Raw genomic sequence first — 26,196 nt, 5'->3', positions numbered from 1 at the left:
TGCATCATCCAGGGACTTGACAGGCATGTGCAAAGGGGTCATGGAAGACAATTTCATAAAAGTTCCCTTTGCAAATGAGGAGGCTGCAATAAGGGACCCCAGAAAGGGATGGTGAAGCATCTTGGGGGTAGCAAATGAAGGTCCCCTGCTACAGAACTCAGAAAGACTTGCCACTGTAGCAGAGGGTTACCAACAGTACTTGTGGTCTTCAGTGAACAAATGCAGCCTCTGCAAACCCCTGGCAAAGAGGGAGTAGGCAAGGAGAGGACCAGAGTTAATTCCCCCTGCCTCTCTCTTATTCTCCCTTCAGACTCTTACTGGTGCTTCCCATTGGATGAACCCAACCAAAGACAAAGAAAAGAGTTCCCTGATAAAGTCCATAAAGCTTCCCAGGGCCAGAGGGAGGCAGAGAAGGCCAGAAGGAGGACGTGACAGCTGGAGAATACATGTCCACAAACAACACAAAGCATTATTTGTGTGTTTTACAAATTCTCTTAAATGGTATCATGCTTTTACATTGTTTTTGTTTGTTTTTCTTGAGACAGAGTCTCACTCTTATTGCCCAGGCTGGAGTGCAGTGGCGCCATCTCGGCTCACTGCAACCTCCGCCTCCTGGGTTCAAGCGACTCTCCTGCTTCAGCCTCCCGAGTAGCTGGGATTACAGGCATGCACCACCATACCCAGCTAATTTTTGTATGTTTGGTAGAGACGGGGTTTCACCATGTTGGCCAGGATGGTCTCTAACTCCTGACCTCAAGTGATCTGCCTGTCTTCGCCTCTCAAAGTGCTGGGATTACAGGGGTGAGCGACCGTGCCCAGCCTAATTCATGCATTTATTTGAAGTACTCTGTAGTACTGTATTGTTTTACTATCCCAAGAAATGTTGCAATGAACAGGCTTAGGTACACATGCACTGACCCATAAGCTCAAGAACTTGCTTGGGTATTTATACAGAAGTAAATTTGCCTGGACGTGGTAGTTCATGCCTGTAATCCCAACACTTTCAAAGGTCAAGGTGGGCAGATCACTTGAGGTCAGGAGTTTGAGACCAGCCTGGCCAACATAGAGAAACCCCATCTCTCCTAAAAATACAAAAAATTATCTGGGCGTGGTGGTACACACCTGTAATTCCAGCTACTCGGGAGGCTGATGTATGAGAATCGCTTGAACCCAGGAGGCAGAGGTTGCAGTGAGCCAAGATCGCACCACTGCACCCCAGCCTGGGCAACAGAGCAAGATTCTCTCTCAAAAAGAACAACAAAAAAACCTGCTTAAAAAAAAAACATATATTTGGTGAATTGAAATTTTGTACATATCAACTTTACTAAGCACTGCAAAATTGTTCTCTATTGTAATTATTCCAATTTTTCCCTCCCACAGACTGAGTATAAAAGCCTGTTTCTGGTTCTCCACCCTCACCACAGTTAGTGTTATCAGGATTGAAAAAGTTGCCAATCTAATGGCTCTGAAATTGTGTCTCATTGTTATTTTAATTTGCATTTCCCTGCTCTATACTTTTCTATGCCTCATAATCTCCAACGGTGACATTGAAATAATGACAAAACTTCTATTATCACAAAGCACATATTAATGCTGCTAATGTTCACAGAATCAATGGCCATTACAAGACGTGCCTTCAGTTGATTGCTCACACCTCAGACTCCTTGAGTTTTCCGTACATACGGCTCATGAATGCCAGATTACGTGCTGAGTGATTTCATGAAGGAATGCTTGCCAATCAGCTTCATGCGAAACGATTCAAAATGGTGTTGGTTTCCTGTGTTTTCTTGTCACTTTTGAAGAATCCTGTTGAAATGCAAGTCGCTTATGGAATGAGCTCCAAGATCTTTTTTTTTCCACATGAAAAAGACAAGATATGAAACAGCAGGTGTTAGAAGGTTTGTGTTTGTTTAAAATTTAAAAACACATAAAATGCTTATGAGAGTGTGCCTCTGGGGAGGGAACATAATTTCAGACTTACAGTGGGAAAGAGATTTAGTTTTCATATAGAACTTCTGAAAATTTTTTGCTTTGTTTTACCACCTCCAAATAGGCTAACAAACCAAAGAACATGATCTGATTAAAACACAATTTGTGACTTTCTTAAAATCCCAAATTCTTTTGTTTTAACTTGCCATTAAATGAATGATTAAATACTATTTTGGTCCACTGCGGCTGTTATAACAGAGTATCATAGCCTGGGTGGCTTATAAACAACAGAAATCTATTTCTCACAGTTCTGGTAGCTGTGAATTTCAAGAACAAGGCAAGAGCAGATTCAGCCTCTGGTGAGGGCCCACTTCCTGATTCATAAATGGCTGTCTCTTGCTCTAATCTTGCATAGCAGAAGGGGACAGGGGAACTCTCTGGGGTCTCTCTCTCTTTTTTTTTGAGACGGAATTTTGCTCGTGTTGCCCAGGCTGGAGTGCAATGGTGCGATCTTGGCTCACTGCAACCTCCGCCTCCCAGGTTCAAGTGATTCTCCTGCCTCAGCCTCCAGAGTAGCTGGGATTACAGGCATGCGCCACCATGCCCGGGTAATTTTTGTATTTTTAGTAGAGATGGGGTTTCTCTGTGTTGGTCAGGTTGGTCTTGAACTCCCGACCTCAGGTGATCCACCTGCCTCAGCCTCCCAAAGTGCTGGGATTATAGGCTTGAGCCACTGCGCCTGGCCTGGGGTTTCTTTTATGAGGACACTAATCCCATTCATGAGGACTCCACCCTCATGACCTAATCACCTCCCAAAGGCCCCAGTTCCTAGCCCATTGCACTGGGGATTAGGTTTTAATGTATGAATTTTGGGGAGACATGAACATTCAGTCTATAGCAAATACAGAGCATGTGAAAAGGAAATTTCTAAAATCAGAGATTTCCTTTTACTATAAACAATACACACTCTTCTTTCTGTTTAAAAGTCATCATAAATGGAGGCCAGTTTAACGCCCTGGAAAAGAAGGACAAACAGTTGTCAAACTACTGCAAAATTGCTTAGAAAACTTTAGGCCAGTCTCATGTTTTTATTTCAAGGAAGTTGTGAAATTTACTTTTCCATCTATAAAACAGATAGCAGTGTGATTGTGCTCTGTTGAAATCTATTTTTTATTTAGAAAAAATGTTCCATTGTGCATTCCTCCCATATGAGCAACACATTTACCTAGGAAGATAGCAGATGATTTTGTAACCCTAGGTATCCGCAGGCATGATCACTTTGCCCTCCGCCGCTCCTGTGATAACTCCCTCCACGGTGCCATTAGTGCTTTGCCCTGGTCCCTGGGAAGGTACACATGTTTTTTGGATGAATGAAAACATTTTCCTAGGAGCAAAGCAACTATCCAGATCAATCAAATTCTTTTCCCCATGGACTCAAATACACATTTCCTACCTAACAAGTTTTTGTTTTGTTTTGTTTTGTTTTTGAGACGGAGTCTTACTCTGTCACCCAGGCTGAATGGAGTGAAGTGGCATGATCACGGCTCACTGCAACCTCCACATCCCAGATTCAAGTGATTCTCCTGCCTTAGCCTCCCAAGTAGTGGCTGGTCTCAAACTCCTGACCTCAGGTGATCCATCGGCTTCGGCCTCCCAAAGTGCTAGGATTACAGGCATGAGCCACTGAGCCCGGGCTGCTGCTGCTTCTTTTTTTTTTTTTCTGAGACAGATTGTCATTTCTGTCACTCAGGCTGGAGTGCAATGGCAGGATCTCGATCTCAGTTCACTGCAACTTCTGTCTCCCAGGTTCCAGTGATTTTTATACCTCAGCATTCCAAGTAGCTGGGATTACAAGCATGTGAGACCATGCCAGGCTAATTTTTGTATTTTTAGCAGAGATAGGGTTTCACCATGTTGGCCAGGCTGGTCTCAAACTCTTGACCTCAAGCGATTTGCCCACCTCAGCCTCCCAAAGTGCTGGGATTACAGGCGTGAGCCACCATGCCTGGCTTCTACCAAGCATTTTTTAAAATTTTTTTTTTTTTCATTGATCAACACCTGAAAAAATGTTTCATTTTAAGGTAAGGTGTATCTTGGCTGGTTGTTTTTTGGGAGGTGATGTTAAAGGCACTATTATAATAATAGATATACTAGATATGATCGTTATTTTATGTACCGTTTCAACATACATATAGACAAAATCATGTAATAATTTATATAGTATTTAAAATTTTGAAAGTAGTTTTATAAACTTCCTCCCCTCCTTCCTGCATAACAAGTTCTTTTGAACCTACCAGAACAATTTATTTATTTATTTTTCTTATTTTTTTTGAGACAAGGTCTCACGCTGTCACTCAGGCTGGCATGCAGTGTTGTGATCACGGCTCAGACCCAGGCTTAAGGGTTCCTTCCACCTTAGTCTCTCGAGTACTGGGACCACCGGTGCACGCCACCACGCCTGGCTAATTTTTTACAGTTTTGGTAGAGACAGGGTTTCACCATGTTGTCCAGACTGATCTTGAATTCATGAGCTCAAGGAAATCCACCCGTCTTGGCCTCCCAAAGTGCTAAGATTACAGGCATGAGTCACCGTGCCCAGCCATTCAAGGACAATTTAGAAATCAAAATCCATATGGCTAATTCTATTCATGTACTCATTCTTTCTCCCGGATTTTTACTCAACAAGCATATATTGAGTGTACATTGTGAGCTAGAGACGGGTTAGGTGCTGGGGATAGAAAGATGAAAAATCCCAGTAAGATGTCACAGTGTGGTAGAAGAGACAGGATATATGGATAGCTAAGGGCAATAAAGCATTACGAGGGCTGTGAGAGTCAGCTAAATCCAACCTAGAGCATGTGTGTCAGTTAGCTATTACCACGTAACAAACAGCCCATAAATTCTTTATAGCATACGGTGCCATTTTGCTCATGCATCTAGGAGTTGTCTGGGTGTCAGCTGATCTAGGCAGGCTCAGCTGGGATGACTTGACTTGCCTCCATGTATCTCTAATCTTCCTATACATGTTCTTTTCATTCATATAGCAGAGGGGCAGGCAGGAACACATGTGGCTTCTTAAGGCCTAGGCACAGAACTGGCACATTGTCACTTCCCATTTTTCACTGGTTAAAGTAAGTTATGTGGCCCAAAACCAAAGAGTCAATAAATATATTCCATCCATCTAGAGGGATGGATCACACATTTACTGAGAAAATGGCAAGAATAAGTGGGGAGTGAGTGAAGTATTTCAATTAATAATATAACCTTTCAGAGATGGATACAGAATGAGAAATAATTGGCTGAGGTTCAAGCAAAAGATGCTGAGGAGAGTGGTGAGCATCTATATTTTTTACTCTTATAAGTCGTTCACTTCCCCTCCCCTCCCCTCCCCTCCCCTCGCCTCCCCTCCCCTCCTCTCCTTCCTTTCTTCTTTTTTTTGGAACACGGTCTCTCTCTGTAGCCCAGGCTGGAGTACAGTGGTGCAATCATAGTTTACTGCAGCCTCCTGGGGCACAAGCAATCCTCCCACCTCAGTCTCCCAAGAAGCTGGGACTACAGGCATGTGCCACCATGTCTGGCTAATTTTTAAAATTTTTTTGTAGAGTCTGGGCACAGTGACTCATGCCTGTAATCCCAGCATTTTGGGAGGCCCAGGCAGGTGGATCACTTGAGCCCAGGTGTTCGAGACCAACTTGGGCAACATGGTGAGATACAAAAAATTTAAAAATTAGCTGGGCATGGTGGCATACACCTGTAGTCCCAGCTACTTTGGAAGCTGAGGTGGGTAGATCACTGAAGCCTGGAAGGCAGACATTGCCATGAGCTGAGATCACACCACTGCACTACAACCTGGGTGACAGAACGAGACCCTGTCTCAAAAAATAAATATAAATACATACATACATAAATTGATTTTTTTGTAGAGGGAGGAGGTCTCACTCCTGGTTGCCCAGGCTGATCTTAAGCTCCTGGGCTCAAGCAATCCTTCTGTGTCGGCCTCCCAAAGTGCTGGGATTACAGGTGTGAGCCACCACGCCTAGCCATGGTTCACTATTATTTCATTCATTTTACTTTGTTCTCTTCACATAGATTGTAAATTCCTTGTGAGCAGAACTATAAATTGCATGTGTTTGTGTTCCTCTCCACACTTTGGCTTATACTGGTTTATTAATGGATTGACTATTAATAATGGACTCAAGGAATAGAAACTACAAAGAAGATACCATTCCTGGTTGGGTGCAGTGGCTCACACCTGAAATCCCAGCACATTGGGAGACCAAGGTGAGTGGATCACCTGAGGTCGGGAGTTCGAGACCAGCCTGGCCAACATGGTGAAACCCTCATCTCTACTAAAAATACAAAAATTAGCCAGGTGTGGTGGCGAGTCCCTGTGGTCCCAGCTACTCAGGAGGCTGAGGCACGAGAATCACTTGAACCTGGGAGGTGGAGGTTGCAGTGAGCCAAGATCATCCCACTGCACTCGAGCCTGGGCAACAGAGCAAGACTCCATCTCAGAATAATAATAAGAATGAAAGACACGATACCATTCCTTTCAGAAATGTCTGTTGCCTTTTGTAATCATAGTGGTCAAAACTACTAGTTGAATTCAATGAACCTACCTGAGATAAAACTTCTGAAATGCCTGGATTTCTACTGTGTTGGAATTTTTATCCCTTATTTCACTATTTCTCATTTAATGGTATCTCTTGGATTGCAAAATGATGTGATTTGCCTTCTTTATCTCTTTAGAAGAAATAACTCATCAAAGTATCGGACTCCACCTTAAACTAAACAAATTGTCAAAAGACAGTAGTTATAGGATGAAATTCAATTTTTCTGAAGAGTGATGATAAATATTCTCAGGTGTGTGTGCATCCTACCAAACTGCCTGGCTTTGCTGGCAATAAAAATACATTTCTTAATTTTTAAATTTTTTAAAATAAAGTCAAGGTCTCCCTATGTTGTCCAGGCTGGTCTTGAACTCCTAGGCTTAAGTGATTCTCCCACCTCAGCCTTCCAATGTGCTGGGATTGCAGGTGTAAGCCACCTTACCGGCCATACATTTTTTACTTCCAGAAAGAAGAGTAGAAATTGTCGGTTTCAGTTTCCAAGTCTCTGTATTGGTCACATCTGTGAGGTTGTCTCAGAGCAACCATCTTTTGCATGTATGTATGTATGTATTGGTTAGTGTGGGTTGAGTTATGCTGTGTTTAAAGCCTCAGAATCATTGCTTGAAACATCATGTTCATTCAGGGTTAGCTAGGGCTCTGTGCCTGGTCACCATCAGCCTCCCTCTAGATCACAGACCAATGGAGCACCACCATCTTGAGCATTGCTGGCCATCATTGCAGAAGGAAAAGAGCTCTGGAGGGTCTTACACCAGCAATTAAACCTTCAACCCAGGCTGGGCGCAGTGGCTCACACCTGTAATCCCAGCACTTTGGGAAGGCTGGGGTGGGCAGATTACTTGAGACCAGGAGTTCGAGACCAGTCTGGGCAACATGGAGAAACCTCATCTCTGCTAAAAATACAAACCAAAAAAAAAAAAAAAAATTAGCCAGGTATGGTGGCCCATGTTTGTAGTCCGAGATACTTGGAAAGCTGAGGCAGGAGAATTGCTTGAACCCGGGAGGTGGAGGTTGCAGTGAGCCAAGATTGCACCACTGCACTCCAGCTGGGTGACAGAGCGAGACTCTGTCTCAAAAATAAATAAATAAATAAATAAATAAATAAATTCATTGACTAATAATATTAGTCACATTATTCACTTAACAATGAGCCTGGGAGGCTCATGAGGGATCAGAAAGTATAATCCTCTCATTTACCTGGAAAGAGGAGAACTGGAAGAAAGAGAAGTACCAGAATATTTGGCTACTACACCCTTATTTACCTTGTTAGTTTCCTGATCCTTAAGGGAACTGGGAATTCTGAATAGACAGTGAGGAAGTGCAGGAAAAAGTGGGAAAGGACAGGTTACTTGGAGCCTTCACCTGAGCCAAGCTTGCTGAAAATGTGTGAAATCTGTGACACCTCAACTCTGCCTCGTCTGAATGCTCTGCCGAGCCTGGTTCCTCTGACTTACTCGTTCTGTGTCCTAAGCCTCAATTTCTTCAACTTTAAAATGAAGATGATAGTAGAACCTACCTTGGAGGGGGTGTGATGATTACATAAGGTAATACATGCGAGTGACTTGGAACAGCACTGTAAAACTTTCTGCAATGATGGAAATGTTCTATGCTGTCCAATACAGTAGCCACTGGCTACTGAGTGCTTGGAATGTAGCTAGTGCAACCAAGAAAATGAATTATTAATTCTGTCACCCAGGCTGGAGTGCAGCGACATGATCTTGGCTCACTGCAACTTCTGCCTCCCGGGTTCATGGAATTCTCCTGCCTCAGCCTCCAGAGTAGCTGGGATTACAGGTGCCCGCCACTAGGCCTGGCTACTTTTTGTATTTTTAGTAGAGACAGGGTTTTCACCATGTTGTCCAGGCTGGTCTCGAATTCCCGACCGCAAGTAATCCGCCCACCTCGGCCTCCCAAAGTGCTGGGATTACAGGTGTGAGCCACCATGCCCAGGCTGAATTATTAATTTTATCTAATTTTAATTAATTTAAATTTAAATGTACATCACCACATGTGGCTGTGGCTATGGCTATTGCTATTGCATGAGACAGTGCAGACTTAAGACTTTGGCCTGGCACCGTGGCTCACACCTGTAATTCCAGCACTTCAGGAGGCAAAGGCAGGAGGATCACTTGAGCCTGGGAGTTCAAGATCAGCCTAGACAACCTAGTGAGATCCTGTCTCTACAAGAAATTGAAATAATTGGTTGGGCATGGTGGTGCACATCAGTAGCACCGGCTATTCAGAAGGCCAAGGTGAGAGGATCACTTGAGCCCAGGAGGTCAAGGCTGCAGTGAGCAGTGATCTCACCACTGCACTCCAGCCTGGGCGACAGAGTGAGAACCTGTCTCTCAACAAAACAAAACAAAACAAAACAAAATAAACATTGTTTAACACATAGTGAGCATTCAACAAGGGTTAGCTAAGTGTCAGATTGCTACTGCCAGAGTGGGAGAAGGAGACTCAACCCAGAAGTCGAAGAAAATGAGACAATGTCTGGATTTGAAGGAATGACCTCCCACGAGAGCATTGCCCCCCTTCACTTTACCTTCAGGTAACAGCTTCAAAGAGAAGATCTGCAACCATCTAAAGGAAATGTTGGGGATGCTATGTTCCTCTTAGTCACCTTTGCTTGTGCAAGAAGTCACTCCTCACATAGAAAGACTTGGCCATGGGCAGCAGCCCAGGTGGGAGGCACACGGGTGCACACTCACCTCACCTTCCAGTTCAGCACCGGCTCCCTTTACACCCTGGCTGCCCTGTGTCCTCATGCTGAGCCCACTGCAGATCCTTGTCCTGCCCAGGACTTCATCCTCCTTGCCTCTAGATCTCCAGTGTCCAATCAGTAACTGCATCAGTTTCCCAGGGCTGCCATAACAAAGTATCACAACCTGAGTGGCTTCTCTGACATTTCTGGAGACCAGAAGTCAAGGTGTAGGCAGGACCGTGTGCTCTGAATGTTCTAGAGGGAGAATCTATTCCAAGCCTTTTTCTTAGTTTCTGGGCATTCCTGGGTTCTTACTTGCGTTGCTCCAATCTCTATCCCTGTCATCACAACAGGGCACTCTCCTTGAGTATCTGCGTTTCCTTTTGTGCCTGTGTCTTGTGTTTCTTCTCTCTCTTTTTTTTTTTTTTTTTTTTTTTTTTTGAGATAGGGTCTTACTCTGTCACCCACCCAGGCTGGAGTACAGTGGCATGAACTTGGCTCACTGCAACCTCTGCCTCCTGGGCTCAAGCGATCCTCCCACCTCAGCCTCCTGAATAGCTGGGACTAAGGGCGCATGCCACTACACCTGGCTAATTTTTGTATTTTTGGTAGAGATGGGGTTTCACCATGTTGCCCAGGCTGTTCTTGAACTCCTGAGCTCAAGTGATCCACCCACCTCAGCCTCCCAAAGTGCTGGAATTACAGGCATGAGCCACCACACCTGGCCTCTTCCCTTCTTACCAAGGCACCAGTCATATTGGATTAGGGCCCATTTAATCCAGTATGACCTCATCTTAACCTGATTGCATCTGCAGGGACCTTATTTCCAAATAAGGTCACATTCACAGGTACCAGGGGTTGGGACCTTAACATATCTGCTGGAGGGACACAGTTTAGCCCACAACAGTCACCATTCCGTCATGGGCCTATTTTCTGCTGGGTGGCAGCTACTTTATCTGTCACAGTTTTGAGGACGACACTTGTCCTTCTGTGTGTCTGGTATCCTTCTCCTGAGAATAACTGAGCTGCTGCCAACATGAAGATGGTTTAGGGCAAAAACTTTAAAAAGGCACTCCCTTTGGGTAGACAAATTGCAAAATCCGTGCTCACTCCATGTGATGAATTACAGACAGTTTGCACCCTCCCTTTCCCGCTTATGCAAGGAAGTGTTGCACCCTTCCTCCTTCCCTTTGTGTCTGCTTGAAATTGGGTCTGATTGGAATTGGGTTTCGTCACTTGCAACCAAAGAATCCCGACTGACATAGATGGTACTGGGTGCCATGAATTAATCTGTTGCCTCTCGTAACTAATTTCCCGGAGGTAATCCGTTCACTTGAATGAAGACTGGCACACTGTGACCAGCAGTGCAACTTTATGGCTTTGGCTGTTAGGGACCTCCATGCCCCTCTAGGTCCAGTGTAGGCTGCTCCCTGTTAGACCTGCAGCGGGTGCTCTTGTTGCCCACCATGTCCCCTCACTCTGACCTCTCCATCAAGCGGGGCCCTTCTCATGGCCGTCTGGAAGCAGGGGCCCCTACTTCCTCACAAGAGGAAGCCAGCTGCTCAAGGGTTTCCTCTTGCTGCCAGAGCCCACCTTACCACCCACGTGGAAGGCCAGAGTGTCCAGGACTTGGCCCCACACTGGAAGCAGCCCTTAGCGCCTGGCTGATGGGAGGTGGTATGTTCAACACTCCAGCTGCCTTTCCCGGCAGGGGCAGGGTGCAGAGGTGTGTTCCACACTGGCTCCCAGAGGTCCCCTGAGGACAAATGCAGCTCAGCTCCCTTTCTCCCCAGTGCCTTAATTAGCTACTCTCTGTCTCAGTCTCCGCCCTCCCCCTCTCTGCCCCCGCTCCCCTTTCCCCTCCTCCCCACTGGTGTTTCCTGGAGTCACCTCCCCCATAAGCTACTTGCACAAGAGTCCTTGTCTCAGAGTCAGCTTCTAGGGGTTTCCACCTTAAAATAAGACCTATATCCAGGGTCATCACATGAAGACCCCAGTCAGTCACTGACTAGCCGGACGGCCATGGGTTACCTACTCTGGGCCACGGGTTACCCACTCTGGTCCTCAGTTTCTGTCTGGAAAGAGGTAGCCAGTCATGCCAAATGGGGAGTTCTTTTTGGATAGGCTGTTAGAGAGGCTGATTCAATCATTGATTTTTTTTTTTTTTTTGAAGAAAGCTTATTTTTTTCCTCTGAGTATAAAAGTAAAACATGACGATTATATAATTTTGAAAAACAGAAAAATAAATTTAGGCCTGGCACGGTGGCTCAGTCCTGTAATCTCAGCACTTTGGGAGGCTGAGGTAGGCAGATCACTTGAGGCCAGGAGTTCAAGACCAGCCTGGCCAACATGGAGAAACCCCCCTCTCTACTAAACATACAAAAACTTAGCCAAGCGTTGTGGGGCACGCCTGTAATCCCAGCTACTCAAGGGGCTGAGGCACAAAAATCACTTGAACCTCAGAGGCAGAGGTTGCAGTGAGCTGAGATTGCACCACTGCACTCCAACCGGGGAGACAGAGAAACTCTGTCTCAAGAAAAAAGAAAAATCAATTTAAAAAGTTAAAATTACCCAAATTCCACCACTCAAGGATATTTTCTTTGAAAGCAGAGGGCACAGGGTAGCCAGCCTTGAACCCTAATGTACTCTGCTTTGGCTCTGGCTATGCTGCAGGACTATAGCCCTAAGATTTCTGCAAATGTCCAGTTGCTGTGTGTAGACACAGCTTGAAATAAACTGCTTGTACAGCCTGAGGAGGAAATGTGACTGTCGGACCCTTATGTAACAGAGTAGGAAACCCTGAGTGTAAACAGGGTTTTCTTTGTCAAGGAACGGAAATTGGTTACCAACCAGTGCTTTCAAGAGCATACCAGGAGCTAGGAAAAGAAATAGGAAGTCATAGAATGGAACAGACGAAATTAGGAAATGAAAATCTATAGCCTCAGCATGAAGTTTATGAGGTAATTGGACTGTTCTTCTCAAACTGTGCTGCACAAATCTGGGAAGAAAGATTGATTTCTGATCCTAGGAAGACCTGAGGTATGGACCACCAGGTCAGGCACAAGTGAGGCCTGATTATATGTTTAACAATAACAGAAAAAGTTCTGCAAAGGCTGTATCCATACGGGGAGCTAGAGACCAGGTAGAAACTCCATATGAAGGCAACAACAGGAAGTAATAGGAATAACAGGGAAAATGGGCCGGGTGCGGTGGCTCATGCCTGTAATCCCAGTACTCTGGGATTGAGCCCAGAAGTTCAAGACCAGCCTGGACAACATGGTGAAACTATGTCTCTACAAAAAGAAAAAAAAAAAATACAAAAATTATCAAGGCATGTGGTACTGGCCTATAGTCCCAGCTACCTGGGAGGCTGAGCTGGGAGGATCACTTGAGCCCAGGATGTAGAGGCTGCACGCCGTGATCGTGCCACCGCACTCCAACTCCACCCTGGGTGACAGAGCAAGACCCTGTCTCAAAAAAACCCAAAAACTTAAAATAGGGAGATTATACTGTATTATCTGGGTGGTTCCAATTTAATCACATGATCCCCTAAAACAGAGAATTTTCTCCAGCTGGAGTCAGAGAGATGTGGCAGAAGGAAAAGCCAGGGAAGTTTTAAGTGTGAGAAAGACTTGACCTGCGAAGGGGCCACGTGGAAAGCATGAGAAATAATGCAGGAAGCTTCTTGGAGCAAAGACTGGCCGTTAGCTCACAACCAGCAAGGAAGGTGGGACCCCAGCCCTACGACCACAAGAAACTGAATTTGGCCCACACCTGAAGGGGATCCATCCCCAGAGCTTGCAGTAGGGAACACAGCCCTGTCACCACCTTGAGTGAGGCTTTCTGGGACCCCAAGCAGATGGCTCAGTTGAGCCAGAGTTTGTGAAAGTGGGGCTCTGACCTACAAAACTGTGAGACAACAAATGAACTTTGCTTTAAGCCACTAAATTTGTGGTAATGTTATAGCAGCAATAGGAAACCTACACCCTGACATGTCAACTAACCACTGCAAACCAGTGTGAATATGACCTTCATGGAGTATGTCCCAGGCCATGGGCAGAAGAGGGACATAGCCAGCTCTGCTAAGGAAAGTGAAGAAGGCTTCTCAGAGGAGGCATGCTTTGGGTCCTCTAGAGGTGGACCCTGAGATGAGATTCCAGTGCAAGCAATGGTTTTAGGTGATGCTCCCAGGAAACACCAGTAAGGGAGTAAGAGAGTGAGACAGAAAAAGGAAAGAAGTCAATGAAAGTGAGTCAGGGTTGGGCGCGGTGGCTCATACCTGTAATCCCAGCACTTTGGGAGGCTGAGGCGGGCAGGTCACGAGGTCAGGAGTTTGAGACCAGCCTGACCAAGATGGTGAAACTTCTCTACTAAAAATACAAAAATTAGCCGGGCATGGTGGCAGGCGCCTGTAATCCCAGCTACTCCGGAGGCTGAGGCAGGAGAATTGCTTGAACCCGGAAGGCAGAGGTTGCAGTGAGCCAAGACTGTACCATTGCACACCAGCCTGAGTGACAAGAGCAAGACTCCATCTCAAAAAAAAAAAAAAAAAAGTGAATCAGGCTGGACATGGTGGCTCACACCTGTCATCCCAGAACTTTGGGAGGCCGAGACAGACTGATAACTTGAGCTCATGAGTTAGAGACCAGCCTGGGCAACATGACAAAACCCCGTCTCTACAAAAAACACAAAAATTAGCTGGGAACAGCGGTGCATGTCTATAGATCCAGCTAGTCAGGAGGCTGAAGTAGGAGGATTGCTTGAGTCTGGGAAGTCAAGACTGCGGTGAGCTGGGATCACGCCACTGCACTCCAGCCTGGGTGACAGGGCCATACCTTGTCTCAAACAAACAAACAAAAAAAGACTTATCAAGGCAGCTGGAGCTTTATCCTTCTTGGGGATGCTGGGAAACTGTGGATTGTGTCTGGGAGGGACGGAGGAACGGGGATTTATGCATCCGCTTCCATCAACATTGGTTGGGAGCCTCTTCTGGGGATATTAATTCCCTAGCACTCAGCCCTTCAATGTATGTATGCAGAGCATGTACCAATGGTTTCAGAAAGCACTCAGGCAAAAGGTTGCAGGTGCAGGGGCTAGCACTTGGAAGTCTGATTGGCGTGTACTGAACCAGTGAGGCCAAGGGGCCAAGGGAAGGGGGAGTACCTGCAGCATTTGAAGCAAGGAGTGAGGGTTTACCAGGTCTTTGCCTGTGTTTCAGGCAGATGAAAATGGTTATGCACACAGAGGCCCAAAAACATGCAAAAGAGTTTTGTGAAGTGGCCAGAGGATTTGAGTCTGGAGTCGGACAAACAGGTTTGAATCCTGACTCTGCCTCCTCACTGCTTGTTCTCCTTCAGCAAGTCACTCCACTGCTCTGAGCATTAGCTATATGATGGGAATTATGGTAGGACCTGCCTTATTGTGTTGTCACAAGGATTAAATTATTTTATTTTTATTTATTTAATTTTTTAAGATGGAGTCTCGCTCTGTGGCCCAGGCTGGAATGCAGTGGTGTGATCTTGGCTCACTGCAACCTCTGCCTCCTGGCTTCAAGCAATTTTCCTGCCTCAGCCTCCCAGGTAGCTGGGGGATTACAGGCACCTGTCACCACCTTGCCTGGCAAATTTTTGTATTTTTGGTAGAGATGGGGTTTCAACATGTTGGCCAGGCTGCACTTGAACTCCTGACCTCAGGTGATCCACCCACTTCAGCCTCCCAAAGTGCTGGGATTACAGGCATGAGCCACCGTGCCCGGCCACAGGACTAAATTAGGTAATGCTTTAAAAGAGTATGGCACCTGGCCAGCCCTCGATAATGATAAGCAATAGTTTTGTTGTTGTCGCACCAATGGGTGAATGTTGGCTAGTTGGCAAGGCCCACATGAAGAGAGCATGGAGACAAGGGATCCAGCGGGGTAGTAGGCCAGAAAGGTGGGTAGCAGCTTCGAGGTACCCTGTGAGGTATTTTCAACTGTAGGCTTACCCGGGCTGAACCAAGCACAGCTCACACTTGTAATCTCAGTGCTTTGGGAGGCCGAGGGAAGAACACTTGAGAGGCCAGGGGTTCACGACCAGCTTGGGCAACAGGGAAAGACCCCATTTCTACAAAATAATAATAATAATAATAATAGGCACAGTGGTGAGTGTCTGTAGGCCTAGGTACTCAAGAGGCTGAGGCAGGAGGATTGCTTGAGCCCAGGAGTTCGAGGCTGTAGGGAGCTATGTTTGTACCACTGTACTCCAGCCTGGGTGACAGAGCGAGACCCCATTAAAAAAAAAAAAGTGAGAGGCCAGGGGCGGTGGCTCACTCCTGTAATCCCAGCACTTTGGGAGGCCAAGGTGGGTGGATTACCTGAGGTCGGGAGTTCGAGACCAGCCTGACCAACATGGAGAAACCCCATCTCTACTAAAAATACAAAATTAGCCGGGCATGGTGATGCATGCCTGTAATCCCAGCTACTCGGGAGGCTGAGACAGGATAATCGCTTGAACCTGGGAGGTGGAGGTTGCAGTGAGCCAAGATCGCACCATTGCGCTCTAGCCTGGGCAACAAGAGCAAAACTCTGTCTCAAAACAAACAAAAAAAATCGAGCTGGGCATGGTGACTTATCCTGTAATCCCAGCACTTTGGGAGGCTGAGGCAGGTGGATCATTTGAGGTCAGGAGTTTGAGACCGCCTGACCAACATGTGAAACCCTGTCTACTAAAATTACAAAAAATTAGCTGGGCGAGGTGGTGCATGCCTGTAATCTCAGATACTTGAGAGGCTGAGACACGAGAAATAGCTTGAATCCGGGAGACGGAGGTTGCAGTGAGCCGAGATTGTACCACTGCACTCCAGCCTTTCTTTGCACACATAAAAGGTGGGCAGGAGGGGGAGGATTATTTTTAGGGAATGTGAAATAACCTGAAATGAGCCTGAATCCGTGGATCCCAACGAGTCTGAAAAAAATTTAGGAGGTCCATAAACTTGGCTAGGAAAAGAATCATTCCTATTTTCAGTAACTTCCAACTGAACCTGACCTTCCCCTCCCATGAAGAATGTGGGCAACAAACCACAACAGTATTAGCAGGATTGTGATTTTGTCACAAGTGAAAAAAAACAAACAAAAAAGTCCCCAGGTATTTCCAGATTGCAGACATCTTAAAGTATCATTTATACCCATTACTACTTCAAAATAATGTTTTTTAGACCTGTTTTTAGATTCAGAGTTTTGCTTGTTTGTTTTGAGACAGAGTCTCACTGTTACCCAAGCTGGAGTGCAGTGGTGTGATCTCAGTTGACTGCAACCTCCGCCTCCTGGGCTCAAGTGATTTTCCCACCTCAGCCTCCCAAGTAGCTGAAACTACAGCCGTGTGCCACCACTCCTGGCTGATTTTTTTTTTTTTTTTTTTTTGTAGAAACAGGGTTTCACCATGTTTGCCGTCCTAGTCTCGAACTCCTGGCCTCAGGTGATCCACCCATCTCAGCCTCCCAAAGTGCTGGGATTACAGGCATGAGCCACTGTGCCCAGTCTGGACCAGGCTCTTTAAAACCTCCCACAGACAGAGATATTCTGTGCTTTTACCCCTTCTTGCTGTGATCTTGTTGTGACCAATGTAATTACAAGGGTGGAAGGACCATAGAGGCCATATCCCATTAGGATTGGAAAGGGCCAGGCCCTGCTTAGGTTGTGCATTTGTTCTTGGATGAATCATGACGGATGCTGATGGATGGCTGGATCATGTTCCCAGCTCTGGGAGTGAGGATATGGCCCCATCAGCCTCATCAAATCATGTGGAGTGTATCAGTTTCTATTGCTGATGTAACAATTTACCACAAATTTAGGGGCCTGAAGTTGCACACGTTGATTATCTCCCAGTTCTAGAGGTCACAAGTCTAAAATGGGAACCACTGGGCTAAAATCAAAGTAATGGCTTGGCTGCCTTCCTTCCTAAAGGCTCTAGGAGAGAATCAGTGTCCTTGCCTTTTCCACCTTCTAGGGGCCACCTATGTCTCCTGGCTTGTGCCCTATTCCTCCATCCTCAACAGCAGCAACCTCCTCATGCTCTTATTTTTTTGGTTCTCATTTTTATGTCTCCCTGTTCTATTTATAAGGACTTTTGTGTTTATATTGGGTGTACTGGATAATCCAGGATAATCTCCCCACTCCAAGTCAGCTGATTAGCAATCTTAATTCCTTCTGCAACCTTAATTCCCCTTTTTCATGTAATCTAACACAGTTACAAGTTCCAGGGGTTGTGATGTGAATATCTTTGGAGGCTGGTAATCTGCATACTATATAGAATCAACACAATCACATTGAAGTGGAGAAAAAAGTGGTTCCCCAAAGGAAGGGATGTTGCACAGGCAATAAGCGTCTGTCTTCTACCACAAAGATTTAAGGGGGCCTGTGCACCCCTCTTGCTGCACTTCATTTATACTTTTATTAAACATTTGTAGCAGGCGTTTGTGATGTCCTGTGTCACATCTCTGCAACTCACCTGATTTCAGTGCACCTTTGATAGACAGTTCTGTGTACTTTGCCAGTATTATTTCTCAAGCATATATGGAAACACCTCTCTGCTTTCTCTAAGACAGTAGAAGCCAAATTCAGGTGCACCCTGAAAGTATCAGGGAATTAATAACCTGGAAGCTACCCTCACCCCATGTGGAATGGGATCAGTGCTTAGATGCTGCAGCCTCCATCTGCTGGTGGAGTTCTTCCTCCTCCTCCTCCTCCTTTTCTTCTTTTCCTCCTCCTCCTCCTCTTCTTCTTTTCCTTCTCCTTCTCCTTCTCCTTCTCCTTCTCTCCCTCTGTTGCCCAGGCTGGAGTGCAGTGGCATGATCTCAGCTCACTGCAACCTCCACCTCCCAGGTTCCAGCGATTCTCCTGCCTCAGCCTCCCGAATAGCTGGGACTACAAGAATACGTCACCATACCAGTTACTTTGTGTATTTTTAGTAGAGATGGGATTTCACCATATTGGCCACACTGGTCTTGAACTCCTGACCTCAAATGATCTGCCCGCCTCGGCCTCCCAAAGTACTGGGATTACAGGTGTGAGCCACTGTGCCCAGCCCAAGTGGAGCACTTCTTGGTGTGCTTTCTTCATGGTTCCTTCGAAGGTCCCAGCAGGATTCACACACCTCATTCAAACACCTCGTTTTGGCTTTTCCCCCTTTTTGGTTTCATTCTCCCTATTCCCTACTCCTGCTTCCTGGCATCACCTCCCAAATAAACTACCTGGACCCACACCCTTCTCTCAGATTTTGCTCTTAGGGGAAACCCTATTAGACAGCACATATTCCTGATGTTTGCTGGAGAGGTAGTGATGTGGCTGTCTGCACGGTGGAGCCCTGCCAGTGCAAACCAGTGCAGTTTGTTTACAGGCACTTGCCCTGATGGGCTAGTGTCCATTCCATTGGCTGATGCTCACGCCACAAAAGTCATCTGGCACTACTGAGGTCCATCAGCACAATAACATGAATCACTGTTACTGACGCACCCTTCTTGGCTGCTTATGAGGTTCTAGTTCAAGACCTATGGATAAGGAGTATAAATATCATAAGATGCAATCCTTGGGGTCATGTGCTAAAAGGTCTGTGTACCTAAAATGGGGAGGAAAGGTTGTCTGAGGTCACCTTAAAACAAATAGTTCAGGCTGAAAGCAGGGTTGTTTATTTGAATTCTGGCAATCACCCTGGGAATTTATTTATATGCCAAGGGAAACACGAGGACAGTGGACTCTAGAAACCTTGTGCCCCAAGCTGCAAAAGACAGCAGGCTTGGGCCCAGAGAGACACCAAGACCTTGCAGAAGACTCAATGAATACCTGATGGCCGAGCGCAGTGGCTCACGCCTGTCATCCTGGCACTTCGGGAGGCTGAGGCGAGTAGATCATCTGAGGTTGGAAGTTTGAGACCAGCCTGATCAAGACAGTGAAACCCTGTCTCTACTAAAAATACAAAAATTAGATGGGTATGGTGGTGCACACCTGTAATTCCAGCTACTCAGGAGGCTGAGGCCTGAGAATCACCTGAACCCAGGAGGCAGAGGTTGCAGTGAGCTGAGATCACACCACTGCACTCTAGCCTGGGCGACAGAATGAGACTTGGCCTCAAAAAATAAACAACAACAACAAAAAACCCCGCAAATGCCTGATGACTTTTGATGGGTGTCAAGTGTTCTCTGTCAGCTGATGGGGACATCATTTAATCTATGTAGTAGATGAGGATCAGGTAGCAGGCACGAAGTCTCAAGAAGACTTTTATCCCCTCTCTAGGTCATACAGCATTCCCCTGCCCCACTGCCTGACCCCGTGCAGCATGGGGCCATTCTCTTCACCTCCATTCTCAGAATCTCAATTGGTCACCTTGGAGCAGAGAGACTGTCCATCCTCCGGGGGGAGCACCACCAACAGATGGCATAGATTTTCCACCACCCACTAAAACTGCTGCCTGACTTTAAAACAGGACAGGGAAAAAGAATGAAAAATCCCAAGGCCCTGCTTTTTTTCTTGAAAGTACTTTTATTTATTTATTTATTTATTTATTTTTTTTTTTTTTTGAGACGGAGTCTCGCTCTGCCGCCCAGGCTGGAGTGCAGTGGCCGGATCTCAGCTCACTGCAAGCTCCACCTCCCGGGTTCACGCCATTCTCCTGCCTCAGCCTCCCGAGTAGCTGGGACTACAGGCGCCCGCCATCTCGCCCGGCTAGTTTTTTGTATTTTTTAGTAGAGACGGGGTTTCACCGTGTTCGCCAGGATGGTCTTGATCTCCTGACCTCGTGATCCACCCGTCTCGGCCTCCCAAAGTGCTGGGATTACAGGCTTGAGCCACCGCGCCCGGCCTGAAAGTACTTTTAAAGGAGATTTTTGGCCGGGCATGGTGGCTCATGCCTTTCTAATCTCAGCACTTTGGGAGGCTAAGGCAGGTGTATCACCTGAGGTCAGGAGTTCAAGAACAGCCTAGCCAATGTGGTGAAACCCTGTCTCTACTAAAAATACAAAAAATTAGCTGGGCATGGTGGCATGTGCCTGTAATCCCAGCTACTAGGGAGGCTGAGGCAAGATAATTGCTTGAACCCAGGAGATGCAGGTTGCAGTGAGCCGAGATTGTGCCATTGCGCTCCAGCCTGGGCAACAAGAGCAAAATTCCGTCTCAAAAAAAAAAAGAAAAAAGGGAGGTTTTTTTTTTTTCATTTTAAATTTACCTTTTATATTTTTGTACATATTGTTAGGCGTCAGTCACACTTAATGATCTTGGAAGAGCAAATCAGCCTTCAGAGCACTCTCTGTCCTACTTCCAACTTTACTTGTGGCATGACCATGTTCATTAAAATCTCAAAGGAAAAAGAACCTTATAAAAAGAAAAGCAGGCCGGACGCGGTGGCTCACGCCTGTAATCCCAGCACTTTGGGAGGCCAAGGCAGGCGGATCACGAGGTCAGGAGATCGAGACCATCCTGGCCAACATGGTGAAACCCTGCCTCTACTAAAAATACAAAAATTAACCGGGTGTAGTGGTGCGTGCCTGTAATCCCAGCTACTCGGGAGGCTGAGGCAGGAGAATCGCTTGAACCTGGGAGGCGGAGGTTGCAGTGAGCTGAAATTGTGCCACTGCGCTCCAGCCTGGGCAACAGAGCAGGACTCCATCTCAGAAAAAAAAAAAAAAGAAAAGAAAAGAAAAGCAAGAGGACGACTCTTATTCTGAGCATCTATTAAGTTTTTTTTGTGTATGTATTAAGCTGTACTATGAGTAGTTGGTTTGTATGAAGTGGTTAAATAGGTCAAATACAAAAGATTTCTCTCTCTCTCTCTCTCTGTTTTTGGAGACAGGGCCTCGCTGGAGTGGTGCAGTGGTGCAATCACCGCTCATTGTAACCTTGACCTTCCTGGCTCAAGCAATTCTCCCTCCTTAGCCTCCCCAGTACCTGGGACCACAGGTGCACACCATTATGCCCAACTAATTTTTAAAATTTTTGTAGAGACAGGGGGTCTCACTATGTTGTTCAAGGTGATCTCAAACACCTAAGCTCAAGTGATTCTCCTGCCTTGGCCTCCCAAAGTGCTGGGATTACAGGTGTGAACTGCCATATCTGGCTGGGTTTCTCTTTTTTTTCCTCTTTTTTTGTCTATAAAGTTGCTGTTTGTTTATAAATGTTTTCACTTGTTTGATGTATGTGTGAAACAATGTTCAACAATTAACCGGAATTTTATTTTGCTGATTTGTTATGCCTGTATCCCTTATTCTTAGAGTATTTTATTTATTTATAAAAGTATTATTTTTGAGACAGGATCTCATTTCTGTCACCCAGGCTGCAGTGCAGTGGCACTATCACAGCTCACTGCAGCCTCAACCTCCCAGGCTCAAGCGATCCTCCCATCTCAGTCTCTTGAGTAGCTGGGTATACAGGGTGCTTGCAACCATGCCTGGCTAATTTTGTATTTTTCGTAGAGAACAGGTCTCACTATGCTGCTCAGCCTGGTCTTGAACTCCTGGGCTCAAGCGATCCTCCTGCCTCAGCCTCTCAACATGCTGGGATTATAGGCATGAGCCACTGTGCCCTGCCTGTAAGAGTATTTTAGGCTGGCTCACACCTGTAATCTCAGTACTTTGGGAGGCCAAGGTGGGCGGATCACGAAGTCAGGTGTTCGAGACCAGCCTGGCCAACATGGTAAAACCTTGTCTCTACTAAAAATACAAAAATTAGCCAGGTGTGGTGGTGTGTGCCTGTAATCCCAGCTACTCAGGAGGTTGAGGCAGGAGAATTGCTTGAACCCAAGAGACGGAGGTTGCAGTGAGCCGAAATCGTGCCACTGCACTCCAGCCTGGGTGACAAAGCAAGCCTCTGTCTTGAGAAAAGAAAAAAAAGAGTATTTTAGAGAGTATTTTTGCTGTACTGAGTGTTATTTTACTGTGGAGGCAGGAATGCCATGAAGTGGACACAAATGCAATGCCGTTTGGTTGTTAGAGTGCAGCTATTTTGTGCAGGTTGTGAGCTGCACAAAGGTGTGAGTATCGTTATGTTTCTTCGGCATCTCTGTTGGAGTGCAAGCATACTGTCAAATTGCATGATAATGACTAAGCATGTGAGGGACGAAGTCACCAAAAACAGGGCTGCCTATGTGAGAGTCCTAAAGAAGGCTCAGGTAGGCTGGCGCCAGTTGACAGTTTTACATATATATATATATATATTTTTTTTTTTTTTTGGCAGAATCTCACTCTGTTGCCCAGGCTGGAGTACAGTGGCACAATCTCGGCTCACTGCAATCTCTGCCTCCCAGGTTCAAGCAATTCTCATGCCTCAGCCTCCCAGTACCTGGGACTACAAGCGTTCCTCACCATGCCTGGCTAATTTTTTGTATTTTAGTAGAGACGGGGTTTCACCATGTTGGCCAGGCTGGTCTCGATGCACCCGGCTACCTTTATCTATATTCAGCAAGTGATCACTGAGCTTGCTCAGGCTCTGCACTGAACCTGTGGTTATACCTGGAATCATTCAACAGTGAAAAGCTATGAACTTTATTTATTCATGTATTAATGTATACAGTCAACTTGTCATGCCGTTCAATAAGCACAAATATCTTCTATGTGTTCAGAATGTTCTGGAATTTGGAAAAACAAAGATAAATAAGGCTGAGGACCTGCCCTGAGGAATTTATAGCCTAAAAAGGAAGACATAAACAAACAGGTAGCTGATGCAACAGTTCAGAAACATCAAGAGCCTGAATCTTCTACAAGACCCAAGGAGGACAAAAATCAAATAAACTTTTAATTCCCTCTTTACAGTGTTGATGATCTCTATCTAAAAGTCTTGAGTAAATGCCTTTCTGGTTAATTAGTCACCATTGGCTGAGGGCAGGGGCTCACACCTGCAATCCTGTCACTCTGGGAGATCGAGGTAGGAGTTTGAGACCAACCTGGGCAACATTGCAAGACCCTGTCTCTGTTTTAATTTTTTTTTTTTTTTTTTTTTTTTTTTGAGATGGAGTTTTGCTCTCGTTGCCCAGGCTGGAGTGCAATGGTGCGATCTTGGCTCACCACAACCTCCGCCTCCCAGGTTCAAGTGATTCTCCTGCCTTAGCCTCCAGAGTAGCTGGGATTACAGGCATGTGCCATCACGCCGGGCTAATTTTGTATTTTCAGTAGAGACGGGATTTCTCCATGTTGATCAGGCTGGTCTCGAACTCTTGACCTCAGGTGATCCACCCACCTGGACCTCCTAAAGTCCTAGGATTACAGCCGTGATTAAAATTATTTTTTTTAAAAAAAGGCTGGATGCAGTGGCACACACCTGTAATCCCAGTACTTTGGGAGGCCCAGGTGGGAGGATCACTTGAGGTCAGGAGTTTGAGATCAGCCTGGGTAACATAACAAGACTCCTGTCTCTACCAAAAAAAAAAAAAATCCTAACAACGATTTAAAAAAGAGAAAAGAAGTAACCATCCTTTCCTTTTTCAATAAAGTAATAACCCATTTGCCTTTCCCCCTTGTATCTAGTGCTATTTAGAAAGAAACAGGAAATGAAGAGGGAGAGAAAGGGGAGAAAGCCTAATATAATTGCACACTGACCTGCAAGGTAATTGAGATGCTTTCTCCACACTCCAAGATTTTCCCCAGCATACAAAAACTTTCATTGTTATATTCGTGGTAAGTTTATATTCACATCAGTGTAATCACTAGCTTAAAGTGTCTGGTGGATTTTCCTGCTGATGCAGTTTTGGTGAGTGAAGAACTTTATGCTCCAATAATGGAAAACCCAAGTCTAGCTTTCCCTGCGGAGCTGAGAATGGGTTCCAGAAATGTCACAGCACTGACGTTTTCATTAGTCTGGAAACTTCATCACTGGAGTTGGTGGAAGTAAGATTTAAGTCTTAGATGTGACTTCTACAGTGAAAATACCAAAGAGCCTTCCTATGAATAATTAAATGGCTGTACTGAGCCAGAGCAACAGCAAAAGATAAAAAGTAGCCGTTTGTCATCAGCCGGACTTAAAGGGGCCGAGTCCAGTTTTTATTCAACCTGCTTCAAGTGAAACTGCATCAGCCTTCACTCTTTTATGGGCATGAAGGGAAGTTTTTGGCATCAGATGTTTTTCCACAGGAGAACTGTTTGCTTAGTGAAACTGCAATAATAAAATTAATTAAAAGCTTTTTATCATTTAGCTATAGCACAGAGAAATAAAAATGGACATTCAAAATGGCAAGATGAGTTCAAGGCCACGTAGCAAATGTAACTATAGTCGGTGTAAGGATTAAAGCAATTAAGATGCTTTCTTTTACTTTTTTTTTTTTTTTTTTTTTTTTAAGATAGGGTCTTGCTCTGTTGCTCAGGCTGGAGTGTAGTGGTGCAATCACGACTTATTGCAGATTCAAACTCCTGTTATCGAGGAATCCTCCCACCTCAGCCTCCCAAGTAGCTGGGATTACAGGTGCACACCACCATGCCCTGCTAATTTTTGTATATTTTTTTAAATGCAATGGGGTCTCACTATGTTCCCCAGGCTGGTCCCAAACTCCTTGGCTCAAGTGATCTTCCCACCTCAACCTCCCAAAGTGCTGGGATTACAGATGTGAGACCATGCCTGACCTAAGAGTCTTAAAGTGCTTAGTGCTGGCTCATAGGAAATACTATTATGTGGCAGCAATTCTTATTCCTGACCACTTTTCTGTATTAGTTTCCCATTGCTGCTGTAACAAATTACCACAAGATTAGTGACTTAACACAAATTTGGCTAGGTGCGGTGGCTCATGCCTGTAATCCCAGCACTTTGGGAGGCCGAGGCAGGCAGATCACAAGGTCAAGAGATCAAGACCATCCTGGCCAACATGGTGAAACCTTGTCTCTACTAAAAATACAAAAATTAACTGGGCATAGTGATGCCTGCCTGTAATTCCAGCTACTTGAGAGGCTGAGGCAGGAGAATTGCTTGAACCCGGGAGGTGGAGGTTGCAGTGAGTCGAGATCGTGCCACTGCACTCCAGCCGGGGTGACAGAGTGAGACTCTGTCTCTTTCTCACACACACACACACACACACAGGAAAAAACCCACAAATTTATCTTATGTTCTGGAGGTCAGATGTTTCAAATGGGTCAGCAGGACTACATTCCTACTGGAGGATATGGTGGAAAATCTGTTTCCTTGCCTTTTGCAGTGTTTAGAGGCTACCTGTTCTGACTCTGACTTTCCTGCTTGGCTCTTTTTTTTTTTTTGAGATGGAATATCACTCTGTCACCCAGGCTGGAGTGCAGTGGCATCAATCTTGGCTCACTGCAAGCTCCGCCTCCTGGGTTCACGCCATTCTCCTGCCTCAGCCTCCTGAGTAGCTGGGACTACAGGTGCCCGTCACCACGTCTGGCTAATTTTTTGTATTTTTAGTAGAGATGGGGTTTCACCGTGTTAGCCAGGATGGTCTCGATCTCCTGACCTCGTGATCCGCCTGCCTCAGCTTCCCAAAGTGCTGGGATGTAGCAGGCATGCAGACCACGCTGTCATCCTTGCCCTTAGTCTTTCTGGGCTCTTATAAGGACCTATGTGATGACATTGTACCCACCTGGATAACTATCGGAATGAGGATCTTCCCATGGCTCACAATCGTTTAATTTGATCACATCGGAGGCAGATCATTTTTGTCCATGGTAATTAGTCCTCCTCAATGCCCCAAGCAGATGTCTAATCGATGCTGATTAGGACCTAAGTCCGGTCATTGTTTGCCGAGAAAGAGGACATAACTCAGTTTACCACATCTTCTTTCAATTTCTCTGCTCTGGGCTGGGCACAGTGGCTCACGTCTGTAATCCCAACACTTTGGGAGGCTGAGGCTGGCAGATTGCTTGAGTCCAGGAGTTCAAGACTAGCCTGGGCAACATGGCGAGGTCTCGTCTCACAAAATATATAAACATTAACTGGACATGGTGGAGCACACCTGTGGTCCCAGCTACTCTGGAGGCTGG

General features: G+C 45.8%; 1 long non-coding RNA gene across 1 annotated transcript; it reads right to left on the bottom strand.

Annotated features, from left to right (window-relative positions):
• Positions 1-1,420: 1,420 nt before the first annotated feature.
• On the bottom strand, positions 1,421-24,728 carry LOC103888092. Its single transcript, XR_652454.4, has 3 exons — positions 23,815-24,728; positions 3,155-3,270; positions 1,421-1,846 (listed from the first exon to the last, which is right to left on the bottom strand). It is a non-coding gene; the product is annotated as an uncharacterized LOC103888092 (long non-coding RNA).
• Between the last annotated feature and the right edge of the window lie 1,468 nt (positions 24,729-26,196).

Source organism: Papio anubis, chromosome 16 (assembly GCF_008728515.1).
Source record: "Papio anubis isolate 15944 chromosome 16, Panubis1.0, whole genome shotgun sequence".
Lineage (NCBI taxonomy): Eukaryota > Metazoa > Chordata > Mammalia > Primates > Cercopithecidae > Papio > Papio anubis.
Note: the sequence above shows the minus strand (reverse complement) of the source record. Positions and strands in the feature narration are given on the sequence as shown.